Source organism: Lepisosteus platostomus, chromosome 5 (genome assembly GCF_059453375.1).
Source record: "Lepisosteus platostomus isolate fLepPlt1 chromosome 5, fLepPlt1.hap1, whole genome shotgun sequence".
Taxonomy (NCBI): Eukaryota; Metazoa; Chordata; class Actinopteri; order Semionotiformes; family Lepisosteidae; genus Lepisosteus; species Lepisosteus platostomus.
Genome location: NC_142615.1, coordinates 42,216,069 through 42,239,129, shown reverse-complemented (window position 1 = coordinate 42,239,129; position 23,061 = coordinate 42,216,069). Strand labels below are relative to the sequence as shown.

At 50.4% G+C, this 23,061-nt stretch overlaps 5 pseudogenes; all 5 read right to left on the bottom strand.

The window, feature by feature from the left end:
• Nucleotides 1–4,329: 4,329 nt before the first annotated feature.
• Nucleotides 4,330–4,448, bottom strand: LOC148666730 (5S ribosomal RNA; annotated as a pseudogene).
• Nucleotides 4,449–4,985: 537 nt separating this feature from the next.
• Nucleotides 4,986–5,104, bottom strand: LOC148666729 (5S ribosomal RNA; annotated as a pseudogene).
• A 537-nt stretch (nt 5,105–5,641) lies between these two features.
• Nucleotides 5,642–5,760, bottom strand: LOC148666728 (5S ribosomal RNA; annotated as a pseudogene).
• Nucleotides 5,761–21,981: 16,221 nt separating this feature from the next.
• Nucleotides 21,982–22,100, bottom strand: LOC148666727 (5S ribosomal RNA; annotated as a pseudogene).
• A 537-nt stretch (nt 22,101–22,637) lies between these two features.
• Nucleotides 22,638–22,756, bottom strand: LOC148666726 (5S ribosomal RNA; annotated as a pseudogene).
• Nucleotides 22,757–23,061: the final 305 nt, after the last annotated feature.

Sequence of the window (23,061 nt, the reverse complement as noted above, 5' to 3'; positions counted from 1 at the left end):
GGGGCCCCAGACTGGACTGATGGCCTTTTGTTAAGCATCAATAAATTTTTTTTTAAAAAAATCTGTTTAGCTTTTGGTTTTTTCCCTCCCCCCCCCAAGGTTGCTGCTGGGAGAGGTGTGAGTGGGGCCAGCAGGGGGCGCTCTCACCCTGCAGTCTGTGTGGGTCCTGATACCCCAGTATAGTGACGGGGGACACTGGACTGTAAACAGGCGCCGTCCTTCGGATGAGACGTAAAACCGAGGTCCTGCCTCTCTGTGCTTGTTAACAATCCCGGGGTGTTTCTGGAGAAGAGTAGGGGTGTTACCCCAGTGTCCTGGCCTGATTCCCCCCCTGGTCTTGACCCATCATGGCCTCCTTATCACCCCCCTCTCTAAACTGGCTCCATCCCTCTGCTCTCCTCCCCACTGAGAGCTGCTGTGTGCTGAGCGGACTGGAGCATCATCCAGGTAGGGGCTGCACACTGGGGGGGCTGGAGGGGATCCCCCTGACCTGGGAGGAGCTCTGAGTGGAGAGTCCAGACTTATTAATTATTATTATTATTATTCGTGCTGCACTGGTCTTCAGTCCTGGCAGTGAGAGGGGGACTCTGTGATCAGTACAGATACTTATGACTGTCTAATAATACACGATACAAATGGAAAACAGGGTAGCGCTGTAGTCCCTTCGAAACGTTTTGAACTGCCAGAAGAAGTTTTCACAACCCGGACTCGTGAAGGTACAGGTCTTCTCCCTTTGTCCGGCGTAAGGTGAGAGGTCACCCCCTCGGGGCGCAGTATCCCCGATGCACCCCCCCACCACCACCCAAAACGACACACACTTCTGTGACGATTGGGAGACCCCGGTTCGACCAGCCCCTGCGGTGGAGGAAACGACCCGCTGGAGAGAATACGCAGACTCCACACAGAAGGGTCACCTCGGCACTTATTCCAACAGCAAAACAACACCAGAGAGAAACGGTCTCCGAAAGATAAGCGCACACCGGGAAAAACATGATGGGGTTATTACAAATGGGAATAGGAGTTCTTTTTTTTAATGTCGCGTTTCTACTTTATTAGAGAGAGGCACTGAACTTTGGGGAACGTGACATCCACCCAGTATTACTAGTAGGTTGATAAATATAAATGTTCTTTTTCCCCCGTATGATACCTCGCGAAATATAACGATGGCCAACTCCTTAAGTCGAAATTTAAACCCTTCTCACGCTACAAGACAGTCCGTCAACATCGCCGCGGCCCGAAGCGCGACCTTCGGTATGACGTTGGCCGAAGGGGGTGGGGTAAGTACGTCACAGCCGGGGGAAGCCCCTATCACGTGAGAGGGGTGCGGCGGGCGACGAGCCCCAGGGGGCGAAGAGAAGTTGATTTGCGTGGGGTGTGGAAACACTACACGACCGGGCAAGCGAGCCGTTTTTTTTTGTTTTGTTTTTTCCAGAACATCAGAACAACCGCAGAGATGACCATCGATCCACCTCCAGACATTTCCTTTTTTGTCCTCTTTGGCCCCCAAAATAAAAAAAAAACTGGGATCCATCCTGGCGTTGCCAAATTGAAACGTCAACCACTTTTCGGGCTTCCGTGCTGTCCATGATGAAACCGTCATGGTTGTGTAAGCATACGTTACGTCACAGACCGGCGGCGCTCGGAAGTGAGGAGTGTCGTTACGTTTTTGAAATGGCACGTCAGACAAGATCTCTGACAAGATCTCCGAAAAACCCAAACCTGTAAGATTCAATTTCAATTCAGTTTTTTTATATAGCGCCTTTCACAACAAGAATGCCCCAAGGCCCCGAACAAAGGAGTTGTTCCACACCCCCGCCACCCTCTGTGTACAGTAGAGCCCCCTGTACTGACTGGAGGAGCTCACCCAGCTGTGTCTGGAGAGAAGCCGGGGTATCGGCTTTAACCACAGGGCTGGGCGGCTTGTTCCCCACCCCCTTCTGTGTACAGAAGAGCCTCCTGTCCTGACTCCAGTAGGAAATGTCACCTGGAGGCAACACACCGGCTTCTTTTAACAGATCACCTCGGGAATCGGGAACAACGGAGCTGTGTGCGGCCGTCTGTACGGAGGGGTTCAGCGCGGGGGGGCTCCGGGCTCGGGTCTGAACCCGGGGGGGGGGACTGTCTGTGTGGAGTCTGCATGTTCTCCCTGTGTTCTTCGGGTCCAAAGACAGGCTTTTGGGCTAATTGGCTTCTGGGAAAACTGGCCCTGGTGTGTGTGTGTCCTGTGATGGAGTGCTGTCCTGTCCAGGGTGTGTGAGTGAGTGTGTGTTTGTCATGTGATGGACTGGTTCCTGTCCAGGTTGTGTGAGTGTGTGTGTCTGAGTGTCCTGTAAGGGACTGGTGTCCTATCCAGGTTGTGTGTGTGTGTCCTGTGAGGGACTGGTGTCCTGTCCAGGGTGTGTGAGTGAGTGTGTGTGTCTGTGTGTCCTGTGATGGACAGATGGTACCAAGCCTGGACACCCATGAGACACTGGCTTCCTCAGAAGACTCTCACGGAGGGCACACTGTCCCTAACCCGGGTCCAGAAGAAACTACCGTGATCTATAATTCCTGCGCCTCGGAAGGGTTTATGACGTCTATGTCCGGTGCCCGCGCCCGTGGACCGGCGGTTTGGCGTCGCGCTCCGCAGCTCAAGCTTCGGTGCGAGGCAGGGCGGGAGGGAGTCGATGTGGCCTCGGCGCCATCTTTGCTGGTGAGTCAATTGTGACCGTTGCGGTACAACAAACCATCAATAAAGCTTTTCCCACCCCGTCCACCCCGTATTTCTGTCGCGGCCCACGTCCCTTACAATCGACAAACTATAAAAAAAACAGTAGCCCTTCGCAACATTACATGCCATTTTTTTATTTTAAACGTCCGCTAGATACGCAGGTGGCTCGATACCTGTCTTATCCTCGCCGGCGTCTTTATACCAGCAAGTGAATTTTATTTGGGGTCCCTCAGAATTGTGACAGAAATGTCAGTGAACCACAATAAAAAACGAAACTTTTTTTTAAAGGCGGTGAATGGATTTTTTGAGTAACCGTGTAGCGACTAACATAAGGAAAAAAAAGTTGTCTTTCCCTACGAAGAAGTTTTGGTACAGGACTTTCTTTAAATATCAGTTGTGCATAGCATTTTACAAAAAGTTGATGATGATCTTGGAGATAATTGCAAAGGAAAATTGAGATAACTACCAAAACATTACGTGTGAAACGACAGGACAGAACTTTGAACCCACAAAGAAACAAAGGTATGAAATATTGCCTCGTCATGGGGGGTTGATAATTGTAGTAAGTGTTCCTAATTTTCGTAAAGAAATGTATATTATGGGAGTCACACGTGAGATTTAGTGTATATACGTTTCATATTGTGCATATATACGGGGTTAAAAAGTGGAATGAGTATGATTATAAACTCGTGTGTCCTATAATCAGATAATTTTTTAACAAGCTTTGATTAGACAGGTGAAAAACAACATCAGATCCTTTTTTTTAAATATTCTCACGTCTGAATATCAGCTTCTCCCCTCTGGCCAACATTTCAGGGCTCCCAGGTGTAGATCCCAAATTGAAACAAATATTAATTTGTTACCCAGTTAAACAGTTAATAGAAGTGAGTGACCAGGGTAAATAAAGGTGGGTCAGTGTAAACTGTTTATTCTGGACCAGACTTCGTCATGTGTGATATGTCATGACTTCTTATATTAAGTTTTATCTTTATATTTAGTTCTACATGTGTAATAGATGCGATGTGTGTCCATAAAAAGGTTTCTCCAGGGGAAAATCAAGTTCGTTTTAAAACCGTGTTTCCTTTTCAGGGTACGTTTGCATTCCAAGTGTGGGGTTTTTGCCTTTTTATCATATTTTGGATGTGAATCCGTGGTATTTTTGCTGAGACAAGTTGCCTTTCTTATACGCGGAGGGATCTGCTCGTGAGATGTCCGCTTGGTCCATTTCTGAGCTCAGTATAAGGTGTAGAAAGCATGACTGTCATCATAACCCGCATCTCACCCAGGTGTGGAATAATGTTGTGACTATTGCTTCAGCAATAACATGCTGATTGCATGTTTCTAGATGGGTATAAAAGAGATCTCAACTACTGAGGGGCCTTATTAATAAAGTCTCCACAGCCGAAGCGCTGTGTCTCTTTTCAGCTGGCGATAAACCTTTCCTCGATCCTTTGCGGACTTGTAAAACTGTTCCTGATCAGAATAAAAAACGCTCACGCTAATACACAAGCACCCGTGTCTCGCCAAAGCTGACAAATAAACAGACGGACAAGCCGCACTGCACGTGTGAACAGGGGAATGAGCGAGCGAGCGGGGATAGGGCGCCTCCTGCGCTTAAAAGCTTACAGCACCTGGTATCCCCAGGCGGTCTCCCATCCAAGTACTAACCAGGCCCATCCCTGTTTAGCTTCCGAGATCAGACGAGATCAGGCGTGCTCAAGGGGGTGTGGCCAAAAGTGAGGGCAAGGCTCGCTAGCACCCTTCTTATTGAGAGGACAGCTCAGTCACCTCTTTTACGACGCTGCTTTTTTTCCCTTGCGTTTTTCTCTTCTTCCCACGTTCTCTCTCTTCACTGCCTTCGTCCCCGCTCTATTTCACTTCAGCCTTTCACTCTTGCTTCCTTCCAATGAGGACGGAGCTGCGGGAGAAAGGGCGCTATAGAGGATCGCTGTGGAGAGCTGCTGCTGTGCTTTGACATCTGAGCTCTGTGGAAAACGATCTCAATACAATTCTGAAAAACGCGACTCTCCGAACGCCAGCCGAACAAGTCTCCACAGCCGAAGCGCTGTGTCTCTTTTCAGCTGGCGATAAACCTTTCCTCGATCCTTTGCGGACTTGTAAAACTGTTCCTGATCAGAATAAAAAACGCTCACGCTAATACACAAGCACCCGTGTCTCGCCAAAGCTGACAAATAAACAGACGGACAAGCCGCACTGCACGTGTGAACAGGGGAATGAGCGAGCGAGCGGGGATAGGGCGCCTCCTGCGCTTAAAAGCTTACAGCACCTGGTATTCCCAGGCGGTCTCCCATCCAAGTACTAACCAGGCCCATCCCTGTTTAGCTTCCAAGATCAGACGAGATCAGGCATGCTCAAGGGGGTGTGGCCGTAAGCGAGAGCAAGGCTCGCTGGCACCCTTCTTATTGAGAGGACAGCTCCGTCACCTCTTTTACGACGCTGCTTTTTTTCCCTTGCGTTTTTCTCTTCTTCCCACGTTCTCTCTCTTCACTGCCTTCGTCCCCGCTCTATTTCACTTCAGCCTTTCACTCTTGCTTCCTTCCAATGAGGACGGAGCTGCGGGAGAAAGGGCGCTATAGAGGATCGCTGTGGAGAGCTGCTGCTGTGCTTTGACATCTGAGCTCTGTGGAAAACGATCTCAATACAATTCTGAAAAACGCGATTCCCCGAACGCCAGCCGAACAAGTCTCCACAGCCGAAGCGCTGTGTCTCTTTTCAGCTGGCGATAAACCTTTCCTCGATCCTTTGCGGACTTGTAAAACTGTTCCTGATCAGAATAAAAAACGCTCACGCTAATACACAAGCACCCGTGTCTAGCCAAAGCTGACAAATAAACAGACGGACAAGCCGCACTGCACGTGTGAACAGGGGAATGAGCGAGCGAGCGGGGATAGGGCGCCTCCTGCGCTTAAAAGTTTGCAGCACCTGGTATTCCCAGGCGGTCTCCCATCCAAGTACTAACCAGGCCCATCCCTGTTTAGCGTCCGAGATCAGACGAGATCAGGCGTGCTCAAGGGGGTGTGGCCATAAGCGAGAGCAAGGCTCGCTGGCACCCTTCTTATTGAGAGAACAGCTCCGTCACCTCTTTTACGACGCTGCTTTTTTTCCCTTGCGTTTTTCTCTTCTCCCCACGTTCTCTCTCTTCACTGCCTTCGTCCCCACTCTATTTCACTTCAGCCTTTCACTCTTGCTTCCTTCCAATGAGGACGGAGCTGCGGGAGAAAGGGCGCTATAGAGGATCGCTGTGGAGAGCTGCTGCTGTGCTTTGACATCTGAGCTCTGTGGAAAACGATCTCAATACAATTCTGAAAAACGCGACTCTCCGAACGCCAGCCGAACAAGTCTCCACAGCCGAAGCGCTGTGTCTCTTTTCAGCTGGCGATAAACCTTTCCTCGATCCTTTGCGGACTTGTAAAACTGTTCCTGATCAGAATAAAAAACGCTCACGCTAATACACAAGCACCCGTGTCTAGCCAAAGCTGACAAATAAACAGACGGACAAGCCGCACTGCACGTGTGAACAGGGGAATGAGCGAGCGAGCAGGGATAGGGCGCCTCCTGCGCTTAAAAGCTTTCTGAATTCTGAGTACGTACAGGATCCTCGGCCTTGCGCTTATAACAAAGTCCAAGTCCCCTTTGCAGACAACAGCAGTTGTCACATGATTTTCTCTGAGGATGTGCGAAAATGGCCAAGGAGAGCCCCGATCTGAGCTTGCGCTCACTTTTTGACCAAGACACAGATGTGTGCTGATTGGTTGAGAGTTTGGCGGGCATTGGAGACCCACGTGGTATTACCACGCCCTGCCAGTCCCTGATTGGTTGATCAAGTTGAGATATGAGTCACTTACTCTTGACACTTAGGAATGCAGTCCAGATGTCCATTTGGCACTCCCTAGACAGATAGGCGCTAATGGATGACCATTGATCATGCTAGCCAGGCTTAGCTAAGTGCATCCCCATCTGGGAGCTGTCCCTTATCAAAAGAAAACATCTTAAATCAGCCTGCATGAATACTTTCTCTGTGGCTGCACCACAGAGATGGAAGGTGAGATGGGGCCTCATTTAGGACAGCATACCACCGCCTAATTCTGTCTTATTAACAAGCATTGCCGCTACAACGGCATCTCTCCTGTCAAACTTCCTCCTGACGTGTTTGACAGGATCTGGGCCGTGGTGAACAGTGGGAAAGACGCTTGATTTTCTAAAAGCTACAACGAACAACCTTGTGATTACTGCTACAGTTAATAATTGTCTCAGTAAACCATCAAACCACTACAATTCACAGAGATTTAGCCTGGAATGTCGTCCACCAGTGCTTACCGGTACGAACTTTCTTGTACCGTAGGGGCCTCACCCCCAGCCCTCGCTGCGTTAGGGTGGGCTGCGGCGAGGAGGAGACTGTGACCCATCTCCTGTGGTCCTGTTTTTTTGCTAAGGCCTTCTGGGCACAGTTTGAAGATTGGTTGCAAGCTCTCTCGCCCCAATTTACCCTGACCGCTGCTTTCGTCATATAAGGCATCTCTCCTGTCAAACTTCCTCCTGACGTGTTTGACAGGATCTGGGCCGTGGTGAACAGTGGGAAAGACGCCCTGTGGAGAGTGAGGAACATGGGGCTGTTCAAAGGCATCGAGGTCCCAGTCAAGGCAGCAGGTAGCCTGGCCCTGTTCATCACCCGAGAGAACTATTACCTCAGAGATCTGTGGAGAGAAGGGAGGGAGGAAGCAGAAAATCTGTGGGAAATTGAGAGCATAGGTCAATATCTCCCCCCACAAAGTGTGCGCTCCAGGTTCCCTCTCGGGGCTCTGCAACACAGCGGAAAGGCAGCGAGAAGGAGCCTCTTGCTCTGACGCTGCAAGCCACAAGAGGGCGGAGGCGCCGCGCGCCCGGCCGACGTGTTGGACTGGTGTGCTTTATGTGCTGAAATAAACACGCGACAGCCCAGAAATGTTTTCAGAGTGCTGTGCACTGGAGGTTTTTGTCTTGTGAAGACTTGCCTTGTGCTCCTCCGAGCAGTTTGTTTGTTCTCCTCCAGTGCGGGACAAGCCAACACAAGGGAGCACATTCGCCAACATCCAGGTACGCAATGCAATTTGGAAAGAGGCTCCTTTCCAAAGAGTTGCACACGAACGATACTTCAGTCAAGCTCGGGGGGCACGGAACCCCAACCACACACAGCTTCAAGTAGCGAGTCAGGTGCTATTACTTTCACCTGCGGCCACACCACCCTGAACGCGTCTGATCTCTGAAGCTAAGTAGGGTCAGGCCTGGTTAGTGCTTGCATGGGAGACTGCCTGGGAATACCAGGTGCTGTAAGCTTTTGCTCTCTCGGCCAGCAGGGGTCACCGTTGGTGCCTTAGGCTTTGGGAAGAAAACCTGTAGGATGGAAAGGTGATCTATAGCCTCATTTCTAGAGATGTTTTGTTGCTATGGCATGAGTGTGACCCATATAAAAAAAAACCCATTTGTAAAACGAATATCGAATCTGCCTCTAAATCTGCAAATGAAGATGAGTCGATAAACCACTTGTTTTTCGTATAACTATACATATATTCATTTATTACTGATTTCATTAATTGAGCAGGGATACAATAGAGGTACAGCCATTCACTGTTTGACATGTCTACACTGGTACAGAACCTAGCAATCAGAAAACGGGTGAAACTGTCTTGAGAATTAGCATACAGTACCGAGGCCCCCATGACCAAATAAAGGCTAACCTCGATAATCAGCCTAAATAATGCAGACTACAGCAAAACGACTGACTTTGAAAAGGGAATGAATGTCCGGAAGGAGTAGTGCAACGAGCTTGAAATGCTTCTCCGGACCTCTAACTAAAAGAAACCGAGAACCAGCAGTGGAATCGACTCCCTTCGAACTGGGATCCTATCGCAGCTCGTGGTGTCGTAACTCTTCCGCATCTGATATTGGACCAAGCACATCAGGGGAGAGCGCGAACGCAGTCCCCCACTACCAGAAATTATGCAGTCGAGATTCCCACATTTGGGGAATTGGCAGGGGTCAGCACAGCCGGAGTGAAAGCTTTAGAAAGCTTTACATTAATATACATACTTAAAACAGTACAGTATATATGATCACATTTCATTACATTTTGACACGGTACCAGTTACATAGCAACAATTTCTTTTTATCTGGCGCAAATCACATTCTTTACTTCAACATGATAATGTTTTTCACAGTTTCTTGAGATATTGACCTATGCTCTCTATTTCCCTCAGATTTTCTGCTTCCTCCCTCCCTTCTCTCCACAGATCTCTGAGGTAATAGTTCTCTCGGGTGATGAACAGGGCCAGGCTACCTGCTGCCTTGACTGGGACCTCGATGCCTTTGAACAGCCCCATGTTCCTCACTCTCCACAGGGCGTCTTTCCCACTGTTCACCACGGCCCAGATCCTGTCAAACACGTCAGGAGGAAGTTTGACAGGAGAGATGCCTTATATGACGAAAGCAGCGGTCAGGGTAAATTGGGGCGAGAGAGCTTGCAACCAATCTTCAAACTGTGCCCAGAAGGCCTTAGCAAAAAAACAGGACCACAGGAGATGGGTCACAGTCTCCTCCTCGCCGCAGCCCACCCTAACGCAGCGAGGGCTGGGGGTGAGGCCCCTACGGTACAAGAAAGTTCGTACCGGTAAGCACTGGTGGACGACATTCCAGGCTAAATCTCTGTGAATTGTAGTGGTTTGATGGTTTACTGAGACAATTATTAACTGTAGCAGTAATCACAAGGTTGTTCGTTGTAGCTTTTAGAAAATCAATCGTCAGAACAACTAACAACGCACACACACATCTTAAATCAATCTGCATGTATACTTTCTCTGTGGCTGCACCACAGAGATGGAGGGTGAGATGGGGCCTCATTTCGGAAAGCATTCCAACGCTTAATTATGTCTTATTAACAAGCATTGCCGCTACATATCCCCCCTTTTTGAAGGTCACGAGGTCCTGAGGCGTTGTTGCCTTCAAAACAAAAACAGAGTTAAGTGATGTCTGTTGTACCCCGGTGGATTCTACCACCCAATATTCACATTACCTCTCGAGAATTTGTACAGGAAATAGTGTTGGAAAGAACATTGCGTATACCTGCTCTCAGTTATAAGGTACATAGAAATGAGGCATCGGGCGTCATCATTAGCCCTAGACCTTAAACTTCCGGCAGTTCACTATCAGTATCGGATAGCTCTGCAGCAGGCAGACGCTTGGGAGTGGTTACCTGATTTCGGTGATAAACCATTGCTCCCTTTGTCTCATTCAAACTACCCCGCAAGGCTTTGATACAAGAGAACAGCATCCAACACATTACCCCAGCCATGATCCAGCTACCCAGCAGCAGTGTCAAGATGACCACGTTTACTGTTCCTAGCGCCCCAGAGGATCCACAACGACTGTGCTTGGGACCTACCAGTGTAGTTTTTAAGTTTGTGTCGTTGAGAACAAATTCGACTACCTGTACACCCTCAAGACTTACTGTCTCTTGGATTCTCTCATCCAAGTCAACGCTGTGTCCTCTGAAAGCGTCCACAATCTCGAGTTCCGTTTCATACAGTTCTGACTCCAGGTGATACAGTGCTAAATCGTTGAGATGCACTATAGCTCCTTCAGGAACTTGTAGAAAAACTGTTTGGTTGGGTAGCTGCACTTCGGTAGCTGTATCATGTCTGTCATAGGTTATTGTAACCGTTAACTGTGGTGTGCTGACCAGCCATTTCTTTCCCACCTGCTCAACCTGGGGTTCGTTAACCTCACGTTTGCTCGTCACTGTGGCTTTACACTTTTCAGTGGCAGCCCCCTTTCTGATACCACACAACCTCTGAGTTGTGTCCCTAAGGAATGGCTTACTTGGGCATACCCAGTGGATATCCTTGGTTGATATACACAGTTCCAGGTTTGGAACAAGGTACAAATTCGGATCATCCTCCTGGTAAGCTACGAGCGGTGGGGTGGTCAACTTCACATGCATGTCCCCCCTCCAGAAGCCAACGTTCAATATAGACTTGAGTCTATAGATATCCTTGCTACTCACGATGGGAAGGTTCAACAGGAAACCTATTTCCTTGGCTTCGGGGTTGACATGTATGGGAATGGCACTGCCTAGACTGTATGCAAGATGTACTTGCAATGGCTGCACCATCTCGGAAGTGGTTGTCTTCAGTACTTCTTCTACTAAGGACAGTGGAACCAAGTAGGTTGGAATCTGTCCCATGGCTAGGCTAGTTACTGTGGCACTAAGCTCCCTAAGCAGATCCTGCATCAGCATTCTGACCTGTTGCACATAAGCATAGTACCACTGTAACACGTCGACAATCCTGCCCACGGTGTGGAGGGTGTTATTTAACAGTGCTGCATGAAGGTTTACTGCTAAAATTGTGCCCTGTAAGGTTTTCCCTAGGCTTTCCAGCCGCTGCTGCTGTTGATACAGCTTGTCATAAATTTCTGGCATTTCCTTACGTAACCCAGACACCTGCCTTCTCAGGGTGGTCAGGGTGACAGTGTTAGCAGCAAACAGACCCGCTGAAAATAGCGAACCCACGGCGGAGGCCGCAGCAATCAGACCCCCCAAGAACCTTTTGGGGCGGCTGAGGCCTGTCATCTCCTCCTGGGTGACTGTTGCCTTCCTCAGCTGGCGGAGCATGTGTATAGTGTCTAGCTGGGCATGCCATACAGTATCCCCAGCCCACTGCCTACCATGATAGGACACCCTACTGTTCATGTTGATGTGCTTCCGAAACACATCATGTGGGTCCAGCCGTACATACACTCGCTGAGTATATGTTCTGCAATTTGTTAACAACAATCCGGGAGCGTCCTGCAGGACTATGCCGGTAGGAGGACCGGGTTCCACAACTCCACAAGAGGCTGTGTCGAGGCGATCCACAGTACTGTCAGGACCAGCCGTGGCAGTTTTAGGATTCCCATTCTGGAACACAGATGAGGCACATGGTACAGTTCCACTATATTTTTGAATATATTTTCCTAGCAGGACCTACAGTACAGTACCTAACTACCTGCAACTACAAAGGGGCACCCCCCTCTTTGATCGGGTTTAGACTTTTAACCCTATTCTGTGTCCTCTGGCGCCATTTGAGATGGGCGATACAACCGGAGGTGGTTGCGATGCACCCACTTGTAGACCAGAGATTGCCTTCCCTTTTCAATCCGAATTCGATAAGCTACCGGTGATACCTTATCGACAATCTCGTGGGGTCCTGTCCAACTGGGTAAGAACTTCCGGGCCACGCCTGTGGGTTTGGCAAACTGGAAGTACAGGACCTTGTCTCCTACTTGGAGTTCCTGGTTAACTGCCTTTCGGTCATAGTATGCTTTCCTACCCTCTGCACTCCTTCCCAGATTGTTCTGGGCAAAAGCAAAGGTTGCCTGCAGATGTGCTCGCAGGTCTGACACATACTGATGGGCCGTAGCAGCCCCCGTCGTGCTCAGGTCCTCCACCCCATAGAGACAGTGTAGGGGAAGAGTCATCTTCCGACCTGTCATCATCTCAAAAGGTGGGACCCCCGTAGAGCAATGGGGCGTGGCTCGGATGGCCATCAGAACCAGGGGCAGCTTAATGTCCCAGTCCCTACTGTTGGTGGAGACAAACTTTTTGAGCATACTAACCACCGTTCGGTTTGCCCTTTCTGCCTGGCCCGAGGATTGAGGGTGGTAGGAGATATGCAACTGGGCCTTGACCCCAAGCATATTCCACAGGGTTGCCATTACTGTAGCTGTGAAATGGGTTCCCCAATCCGAGTTCACGGTCAGGGGGAGTCCCCATCGACTGAACACATGGTTCACCAACAGCACTGCAGTTGTCTCTGCCGTGTCGTTGGGTGCTGGGAGGCACTCAATCCATTTTGTGAATGCACACGTAACAGTGAGGAAATATTTGTTCCCTCTGGATGACCTCACCAGCGGCCCCACCCAATCCATTTGTAGATTGGACCAGGGGAATGTCATGCCCTTTTTCTGGAGTGGTGCACGGTGCAAGGGCCGTGATGGTTGGAACTGGCTACACGTCAGACACCCCTTTACATACGCGGCGATGTCTTGGCCCATGTGAGGCCAGAATGCCACCTGCGGGATAGTGTCGTACGTGGCCTTGATTTCCCGGTGACCCCCACAGGGTTCGTCATGAGCGTGTTGGATCATGAGCCCCCGATGACAGCGGGGAACTACCCACTTTGGGACACCTTGTGCAACTGGTACACAAACCAACAACCCCTTTATAATTTTTAGGTTGTCTTTCACCTCTGCCAGCTCCTTCAGCTCCGGAGACTGGCTCAGCACCTGCTCTGAAAGAGGTTGACGCACTGGGTCAGCGATATGCTGATACATTTGCCCAATTGCTGGGTCCTGTTTCTGCATTTCCGCAAGATCGGTGTTAAAACCCTGTGACCCAAGCACTACAGATTGAGGGTCGGCTCCGACATCCTGTCTAGCCCTGCTTCGGGTGACCGCCTTGACCTCAGCCACGGTTTCTGGGGGTAGCCATTCCTGCTGGAACTGCCAGGGATCACCCTCTAAGGCGCCAGATTTGGCCAGCCGGTCGGCCTCATCATTCCCGTCTTTGTCGGGTCCCTTCACCTGGGAGTGTCCCTTCACCTTCCTCCAGTAAACCATCATTCCAGCCTCGGTCGTGAGCTTGTCACTGGCCAGGAACAACTCTTTGTTCTTTACTTCCTTGCCCCGGGCATTTTTCATGCCGTTACCCTTCCAATACGGAAGATGGGACACGAAGCTATGTCGGGCGTAGTTCGAGTCACTACAGATGACAAATTGTTTAAGGCCATTTGTCAGGGCCTGCTGGAGGGTGATCAGCACCCCAGCTACTTCCGCATACTGACTAGTCTTTGGTCCTAGCTTATAGCGGGTCGGCCCACAGGGAGTATTGTCTTGCCAGACTACACCTACCCCTGCTAGCACCTGCTGTTCGTGGCGAAAAGAGCAACCGTCAACATAGGCCATGGGTAAGCCCTGGCCCACGTTCTCATCGTAGTACCGATGATTGTTCGGTAGCTCAGCAGCGGGAATCATTTCTGGAGCTTCAATGTCAGTGTCACAGCCGTGACACACTTGGCCCAAAGCCAGGCCCTGTCCCAGGTACATTTTCTTGCTCTGTGCATAACGTACCTCTATCTCATAGCCTTGTAGGGCCATCATCCATGCCACAATCCTGCTATTTGACACCCTGCCTGCTTTCAGTCTCTGGCTATGCAGGAATGTCACAGGTTGGTGGCAGGTTTCGATGATGATCTTTTGTCCCCCAACATAACTACGGAAGTGTTCTACCGACCAGACTGTAGACAACAGGGCCTTCTCGCAGTCCAAGAACTTTTGCTCCACTGGGGTCAGGGCTCGACTGGCATACGCCACCACCCTTCGCTCTTGGTCATATTCCTGACTCAGAGCAGCCCCAAGGCAGTGCTCTGAGAACCCTGCTTCAAGGTAGAAGACCTTATTTTTGTCAGGGTAGGCCAAGCACGGCGCACTACCGAGTTTGCGCTTCAGCTCCATCACAGCCTGTTCTGGGGAAGGTCCCCACTCAAAGGGCACGTCTTTCTGCAACAGCTTGTGGAGGGGCCTTGCTATTTCAGCGTAATCCTCAATGAACTGCCGGGAATAATTACATACTCCCAGAAAGCTGCGCAGTTCAGACAGGTTAGTGGGCGACTACATATTCTGGATAGCTTGGACTCTGCTGGACTGTGGCTGTATGCCTTGGGCTCCAACCAATAGTCCCACGTACTCCACTTGGGTCCTACACCACTGTCCCTTGGCCAGAGACAGTTTGGCCCCTGCACGGGAGAGCTGGGTCAACACATGCCTGATCTCGGCCATGTGTTCTTCCCAGGTCTGACTCCGCATCAGAATATCGTCCACATAGACCAGGTTGCCCCTGGCGGCTGCATCACTCATGGCTTTGTGCAGAAATATGTTGAACTCCGCTGGGGAGCTGGAATACCCAAAGGGGCATCGATTCCAGGTGAACTGCCTGTTTCCGAAGGAAAAGGCCAGTTTGTACTGGTCTGTCGGTTCTACCTTAAGGGTCCAGAACCCATTGGCCAGATCCACTGTGGTGAAATATTTCGCTGTTGTCACCTTGGCTAACTCCTGATCTAAGTAGATCATTGGCCATCGTGACAAAGGAACCTGTTTATTCAGCTGCCGGTAGTCAATGGTCAGACGCCACTTACCATTGGGTTTCAGCACCGGCCACAGTGGGGAGTTATAAGTGGAGTTACACTTCCTTATGATCTGACGCTCTAGTAGAGCATCCAACGTCTGCTTTATGGACTCGTATGCTGTGAGGGGAATGCGATACTGCCTGACATAGGTTGGGCGGGCGCCAGGGGCTGTGGGAATGTGCACTGTGTGCAAATCCGTCACCCCGCAGTCATAGGCGTCCCGTGCAAACACTTCCTGGAAATCCTGGAAGATCTGACGCAGCTGCTGATGCTGGCTTTCCGTTTCCAGGGCATCTGCCTTACCAACCTGTTCCTGTACCTGCTCTAGGAACCCCGCTTTTGACGGCATGGCGGTATCCCGGGTCGCACTCTTAGCTGAGTGGTCCGTCAGAACACCTGTGTGTACTGTGTACACAACCATCTCATCCTTATCGCTAAGGTCCACTCTGCACACCTCCTGGTTGCAGAATCCCTCTATTGGCATAATTGCGATCATCTGCCGGGGGTAGGTGTAGTACACCTGCTCGTTTCCCCCTCCCTGGCCAAGGGACCAGGGAGCTGCCCCAGTACTGGGATGGCCAGTTCAAAATCATAGAAACCATTGTCAATTACCAGTCCCATGTCAGTGCGAGCAGGGATTTTGACATCTTGTTTTGCTATGTTCTGCACCAACAGGCAGGTGGCTCGGCCATTCCGTTCCAGTCTGGGGGTACCACAGACTGCTAGGTTCAGTCTGATAAACTGAGCTGATGGTTGGAAGAAAACCATCTCAGCATCCATTCTCTGTCCCTTCTTCAGGACAAGGCGTACCGGAAACCCTGCTGTTGATGCAGGAACGATCAGGTCCGATTCGTTTATTACCTGGCAGGCCTGAGGAATCGTCTGACCTGACCGAATGTTCTCGGGGTCGCCGCTTAGAGAATGGGCATCTGGGTTCACCCGTGTCCACAGCACACTGTTTACTGTGTCCAGCTGGGCGCCCAGTCGAACCAACAGGTCTGCACCAATACAGACCGAATGGGCCAGCTGAGGTGCTACCTGGAAGTAGTGAGCAAACTTCCTTTTTCCGATGGAGATGGAAGCTACACAACTTCCTTTGCTCCAAATGGACCTATGAGGTGGGGGTGCCCACCACAGAACCTGTGACTGCGTCACCAGGGTCACCTGACGGCTTTGCGACAGGTCCTTGAACAGACCTTCACTGATTATGGACTTCTCAGAGCTGAGGCTGAGAATTACATCGTCAACCTGCACTTCTGCCACCTGGACCCCTCCCACCACCATGGGGTGGTAGTCCTGGTCCCCCTGAGGTACCAGGGCGCACAGAAAGGACTCCCATTCATTACCAGACAGGGAGATCCACTCTTCTTCAGGGATGAAAAGGGGGTGTGCTTTACCTGGCGGGTCAAGCAGCTGCTCGGAGCACTGCTCCTGTAGTTGGGAGACCGTGGGAGTGCTGGCCTGGGCAGGACTTCCCTGTAGTTTTGGAAAGCAAGAAGAGACATTTATTTCTCGTCCAGAGGAACCAGGTGGAACCTCCAACTCAGCTATAGTGTTCAGTGGGCACTGTGTGGTCACAGCATAACCACTGAACCCCCCTTTTTGCTGTACGACAGGCTTAGGGTTCTTGACCTGAGCCCACAATTTTCCACGCTGGCAGTCCACCAGAGGCTCCAGCCTGTCAAGCAGGTCTTGGCCAATGAGTAGTGGCTCTGTTTTAAACCTAGAGATGTAAACAGGATGCACCACATTCATTGGCCCGAACCTAAGTGCCACCCACACTCGGTGTGTGATCCTGGCATGATCCTGGGTATAGCTGGAAATATCTATCTTACACGGTTCTACCTTAAGTCTGATGCCTTTTCCTTTCGCTACTCGTTTGAGCTCGCTGAGTAGATCGGCTGACATCAGACTAATTTCAGCCCCAGTGTCAATCAGTGCTTCTCTATCTAAGACGCTTTCAAGAGAAACCTTGATATAAATACGCCTTGCTTTGCCTTTCTGGCTGAGATTCCCTAAGAATTGTTGGAAGCCTGCCTTTCCTTTGACTTCAGGGGCGGGGTCAGCGCCCAACTCAGAGTCACAGCCTTCTTTCAGGCAGGAACCCTCCCACCCAATCAGATAGACTGAGGGAGGGGTTTGGGGTGTATCCCCGCCTCCTCCAGTGAGAAGGGGCGTGGTCCCCCTAAGCTCATTCACGCTTCCGGCATTCGGTGCGGAAGGTTTACCCTGTCCTGGTCTCTCAAGCAGGAGGTGCAGGTGAGCAGACAGGGGGGGCGCCGCCCGGTCGTGTCTGTGATTCAAGGAGGAGTCTCCTCTTGCTGTTTGATGTCATGGTGACGTCTGTGTCTGTGTCCCTCACACCTGCAATAACAATATCTTTCCAGGTTCCTTTCCTGGTTCTGTGCCTGCTAAGATCTGGACTGGACTGGACTGGACTGAATTGGACTGGACCGGAGCTGAGAGACACCAGACTGGACCGAAGCTGAGGGACCCCAGACTGGACTGGACAGGAGCTGAGGGACACCAGACTGTGCTGGACCGAAGCTGAGGGACCCCAGTCTGTGCTGGACCGAAGCTGAGGGACCCCAGACTGTGCTGGACCGATGCTGAAGGACCCCAGTCTGGACTGAAGCTGAGGGACCCCAGACTGCACTGGACTGAAGCTGAGGGGCCCCAGACTGTACTGAAGCTGGGGGGCCCCAGACTGGTCTGAACTGAAGCTGAGGGGCCCCAGACTGGACTGATGGCCTTTTGTTAAGCATCAATAAATTTTTTTTTAAAAAAATCTGTTTAGCTTTTGGTTTTTTCCCTCCCCCCCCCAAGGTTGCTGCTGGGAGAGGTGTGAGTGGGGCCAGCAGGGGGCGCTCTCACCCTGCAGTCTGTGTGGGTCCTGATACCCCAGTATAGTGACGGGGGACACTGGACTGTAAACAGGCGCCGTCCTTCGGATGAGACGTAAAACCGAGGTCCTGCCTCTCTGTGCTTGTTAACAATCCCGGGGTGTTTCTGGAGAAGAGTAGGGGTGTTACCCCAGTGTCCTGGCCTGATTCCCCCCCTGGTCTTGACCCATCATGGCCTCCTTATCACCCCCCTCTCTAAACTGGCTCCATCCCTCTGCTCTCCTCCCCACTGAGAGCTGCTGTGTGCTGAGCGGACTGGAGCATCATCCAGGTAGGGGCTGCACACTGGGGGGGCTGGAGGGGATCCCCCTGACCTGGGAGGAGCTCTGAGTGGAGAGTCCAGACTTATTAATTATTATTATTATTATTCGTGCTGCACTGGTCTTCAGTCCTGGCAGTGAGAGGGGGACTCTGTGATCAGTACAGATACTTATGACTGTCTAATAATACACGATACAAATGGAAAACAGGGTAGCGCTGTAGTCCCTTCGAAACGTTTTGAACTGCCAGAAGAAGTTTTCACAACCCGGACTCGTGAAGGTACAGGTCTTCTCCCTTTGTCCGGCGTAAGGTGAGAGGTCACCCCCTCGGGGCGCAGTATCCCCGATGCACCCCCCCACCACCACCCAAAACGACACACACTTCTGTGACGATTGGGAGACCCCGGTTCGACCAGCCCCTGCGGTGGAGGAAACGACCCGCTGGAGAGAATACGCAGACTCCACACAGAAGGGTCACCTCGGCACTTATTCCAACAGCAAAACAACACCAGAGAGAAACGGTCTCCGAAAGATAAGCGCACACCGGGAAAAACATGATGGGGTTATTACAAATGGGAATAGGAGTTCTTTTTTTTAATGTCGCGTTTCTACTTTATTAGAGAGAGGCACTGAACTTTGGGGAACGTGACATCCACCCAGTATTACTAGTAGGTTGATAAATATAAATGTTCTTTTTCCCCCGTATGATACCTCGCGAAATATAACGATGGCCAACTCCTTAAGTCGAAATTTAAACCCTTCTCACGCTACAAGACAGTCCGTCAACATCGCCGCGGCCCGAAGCGCGACCTTCGGTATGACGTTGGCCGAAGGGGGTGGGGTAAGTACGTCACAGCCGGGGGAAGCCCCTATCACGTGAGAGGGGTGCGGCGGGCGACGAGCCCCAGGGGGCGAAGAGAAGTTGATTTGCGTGGGGTGTGGAAACACTACACGACCGGGCAAGCGAGCCGTTTTTTTTTGTTTTGTTTTTTCCAGAACATCAGAACAACCGCAGAGATGACCATCGATCCACCTCCAGACATTTCCTTTTTTGTCCTCTTTGGCCCCCAAAATAAAAAAAAAACTGGGATCCATCCTGGCGTTGCCAAATTGAAACGTCAACCACTTTTCGGGCTTCCGTGCTGTCCATGATGAAACCGTCATGGTTGTGTAAGCATACGTTACGTCACAGACCGGCGGCGCTCGGAAGTGAGGAGTGTCGTTACGTTTTTGAAATGGCACGTCAGACAAGATCTCTGACAAGATCTCCGAAAAACCCAAACCTGTAAGATTCAATTTCAATTCAGTTTTTTTATATAGCGCCTTTCACAACAAGAATGCCCCAAGGCCCCGAACAAAGGAGTTGTTCCACACCCCCGCCACCCTCTGTGTACAGTAGAGCCCCCTGTACTGACTGGAGGAGCTCACCCAGCTGTGTCTGGAGAGAAGCCGGGGTATCGGCTTTAACCACAGGGCTGGGCGGCTTGTTCCCCACCCCCTTCTGTGTACAGAAGAGCCTCCTGTCCTGACTCCAGTAGGAAATGTCACCTGGAGGCAACACACCGGCTTCTTTTAACAGATCACCTCGGGAATCGGGAACAACGGAGCTGTGTGCGGCCGTCTGTACGGAGGGGTTCAGCGCGGGGGGGCTCCGGGCTCGGGTCTGAACCCGGGGGGGGGGACTGTCTGTGTGGAGTCTGCATGTTCTCCCTGTGTTCTTCGGGTCCAAAGACAGGCTTTTGGGCTAATTGGCTTCTGGGAAAACTGGCCCTGGTGTGTGTGTGTCCTGTGATGGAGTGCTGTCCTGTCCAGGGTGTGTGAGTGAGTGTGTGTTTGTCATGTGATGGACTGGTTCCTGTCCAGGTTGTGTGAGTGTGTGTGTCTGAGTGTCCTGTAAGGGACTGGTGTCCTATCCAGGTTGTGTGTGTGTGTCCTGTGAGGGACTGGTGTCCTGTCCAGGGTGTGTGAGTGAGTGTGTGTGTCTGTGTGTCCTGTGATGGACAGATGGTACCAAGCCTGGACACCCATGAGACACTGGCTTCCTCAGAAGACTCTCACGGAGGGCACACTGTCCCTAACCCGGGTCCAGAAGAAACTACCGTGATCTATAATTCCTGCGCCTCGGAAGGGTTTATGACGTCTATGTCCGGTGCCCGCGCCCGTGGACCGGCGGTTTGGCGTCGCGCTCCGCAGCTCAAGCTTCGGTGCGAGGCAGGGCGGGAGGGAGTCGATGTGGCCTCGGCGCCATCTTTGCTGGTGAGTCAATTGTGACCGTTGCGGTACAACAAACCATCAATAAAGCTTTTCCCACCCCGTCCACCCCGTATTTCTGTCGCGGCCCACGTCCCTTACAATCGACAAACTATAAAAAAAACAGTAGCCCTTCGCAACATTACATGCCATTTTTTTATTTTAAACGTCCGCTAGATACGCAGGTGGCTCGATACCTGTCTTATCCTCGCCGGCGTCTTTATACCAGCAAGTGAATTTTATTTGGGGTCCCTCAGAATTGTGACAGAAATGTCAGTGAACCACAATAAAAAACGAAACTTTTTTTTAAAGGCGGTGAATGGATTTTTTGAGTAACCGTGTAGCGACTAACATAAGGAAAAAAAAGTTGTCTTTCCCTACGAAGAAGTTTTGGTACAGGACTTTCTTTAAATATCAGTTGTGCATAGCATTTTACAAAAAGTTGATGATGATCTTGGAGATAATTGCAAAGGAAAATTGAGATAACTACCAAAACATTACGTGTGAAACGACAGGACAGAACTTTGAACCCACAAAGAAACAAAGGTATGAAATATTGCCTCGTCATGGGGGGTTGATAATTGTAGTAAGTGTTCCTAATTTTCGTAAAGAAATGTATATTATGGGAGTCACACGTGAGATTTAGTGTATATACGTTTCATATTGTGCATATATACGGGGTTAAAAAGTGGAATGAGTATGATTATAAACTCGTGTGTCCTATAATCAGATAATTTTTTAACAAGCTTTGATTAGACAGGTGAAAAACAACATCAGATCCTTTTTTTTAAATATTCTCACGTCTGAATATCAGCTTCTCCCCTCTGGCCAACATTTCAGGGCTCCCAGGTGTAGATCCCAAATTGAAACAAATATTAATTTGTTACCCAGTTAAACAGTTAATAGAAGTGAGTGACCAGGGTAAATAAAGGTGGGTCAGTGTAAACTGTTTATTCTGGACCAGACTTCGTCATGTGTGATATGTCATGACTTCTTATATTAAGTTTTATCTTTATATTTAGTTCTACATGTGTAATAGATGCGATGTGTGTCCATAAAAAGGTTTCTCCAGGGGAAAATCAAGTTCGTTTTAAAACCGTGTTTCCTTTTCAGGGTACGTTTGCATTCCAAGTGTGGGGTTTTTGCCTTTTTATCATATTTTGGATGTGAATCCGTGGTATTTTTGCTGAGACAAGTTGCCTTTCTTATACGCGGAGGGATCTGCTCGTGAGATGTCCGCTTGGTCCATTTCTGAGCTCAGTATAAGGTGTAGAAAGCATGACTGTCATCATAACCCGCATCTCACCCAGGTGTGGAATAATGTTGTGACTATTGCTTCAGCAATAACATGCTGATTGCATGTTTCTAGATGGGTATAAAAGAGATCTCAACTACTGAGGGGCCTTATTAATAAAGTCTCCACAGCCGAAGCGCTGTGTCTCTTTTCAGCTGGCGATAAACCTTTCCTCGATCCTTTGCGGACTTGTAAAACTGTTCCTGATCAGAATAAAAAACGCTCACGCTAATACACAAGCACCCGTGTCTCGCCAAAGCTGACAAATAAACAGACGGACAAGCCGCACTGCACGTGTGAACAGGGGAATGAGCGAGCGAGCGGGGATAGGGCGCCTCCTGCGCTTAAAAGCTTACAGCACCTGGTATCCCCAGGCGGTCTCCCATCCAAGTACTAACCAGGCCCATCCCTGTTTAGCTTCCGAGATCAGACGAGATCAGGCGTGCTCAAGGGGGTGTGGCCAAAAGTGAGGGCAAGGCTCGCTAGCACCCTTCTTATTGAGAGGACAGCTCAGTCACCTCTTTTACGACGCTGCTTTTTTTCCCTTGCGTTTTTCTCTTCTTCCCACGTTCTCTCTCTTCACTGCCTTCGTCCCCGCTCTATTTCACTTCAGCCTTTCACTCTTGCTTCCTTCCAATGAGGACGGAGCTGCGGGAGAAAGGGCGCTATAGAGGATCGCTGTGGAGAGCTGCTGCTGTGCTTTGACATCTGAGCTCTGTGGAAAACGATCTCAATACAATTCTGAAAAACGCGACTCTCCGAACGCCAGCCGAACAAGTCTCCACAGCCGAAGCGCTGTGTCTCTTTTCAGCTGGCGATAAACCTTTCCTCGATCCTTTGCGGACTTGTAAAACTGTTCCTGATCAGAATAAAAAACGCTCACGCTAATACACAAGCACCCGTGTCTCGCCAAAGCTGACAAATAAACAGACGGACAAGCCGCACTGCACGTGTGAACAGGGGAATGAGCGAGCGAGCGGGGATAGGGCGCCTCCTGCGCTTAAAAGCTTACAGCACCTGGTATTCCCAGGCGGTCTCCCATCCAAGTACTAACCAGGCCCATCCCTGTTTAGCTTCCAAGATCAGACGAGATCAGGCATGCTCAAGGGGGTGTGGCCGTAAGCGAGAGCAAGGCTCGCTGGCACCCTTCTTATTGAGAGGACAGCTCCGTCACCTCTTTTACGACGCTGCTTTTTTTCCCTTGCGTTTTTCTCTTCTTCCCACGTTCTCTCTCTTCACTGCCTTCGTCCCCGCTCTATTTCACTTCAGCCTTTCACTCTTGCTTCCTTCCAATGAGGACGGAGCTGCGGGAGAAAGGGCGCTATAGAGGATCGCTGTGGAGAGCTGCTGCTGTGCTTTGACATCTGAGCTCTGTGGAAAACGATCTCAATACAATTCTGAAAAACGCGATTCCCCGAACGCCAGCCGA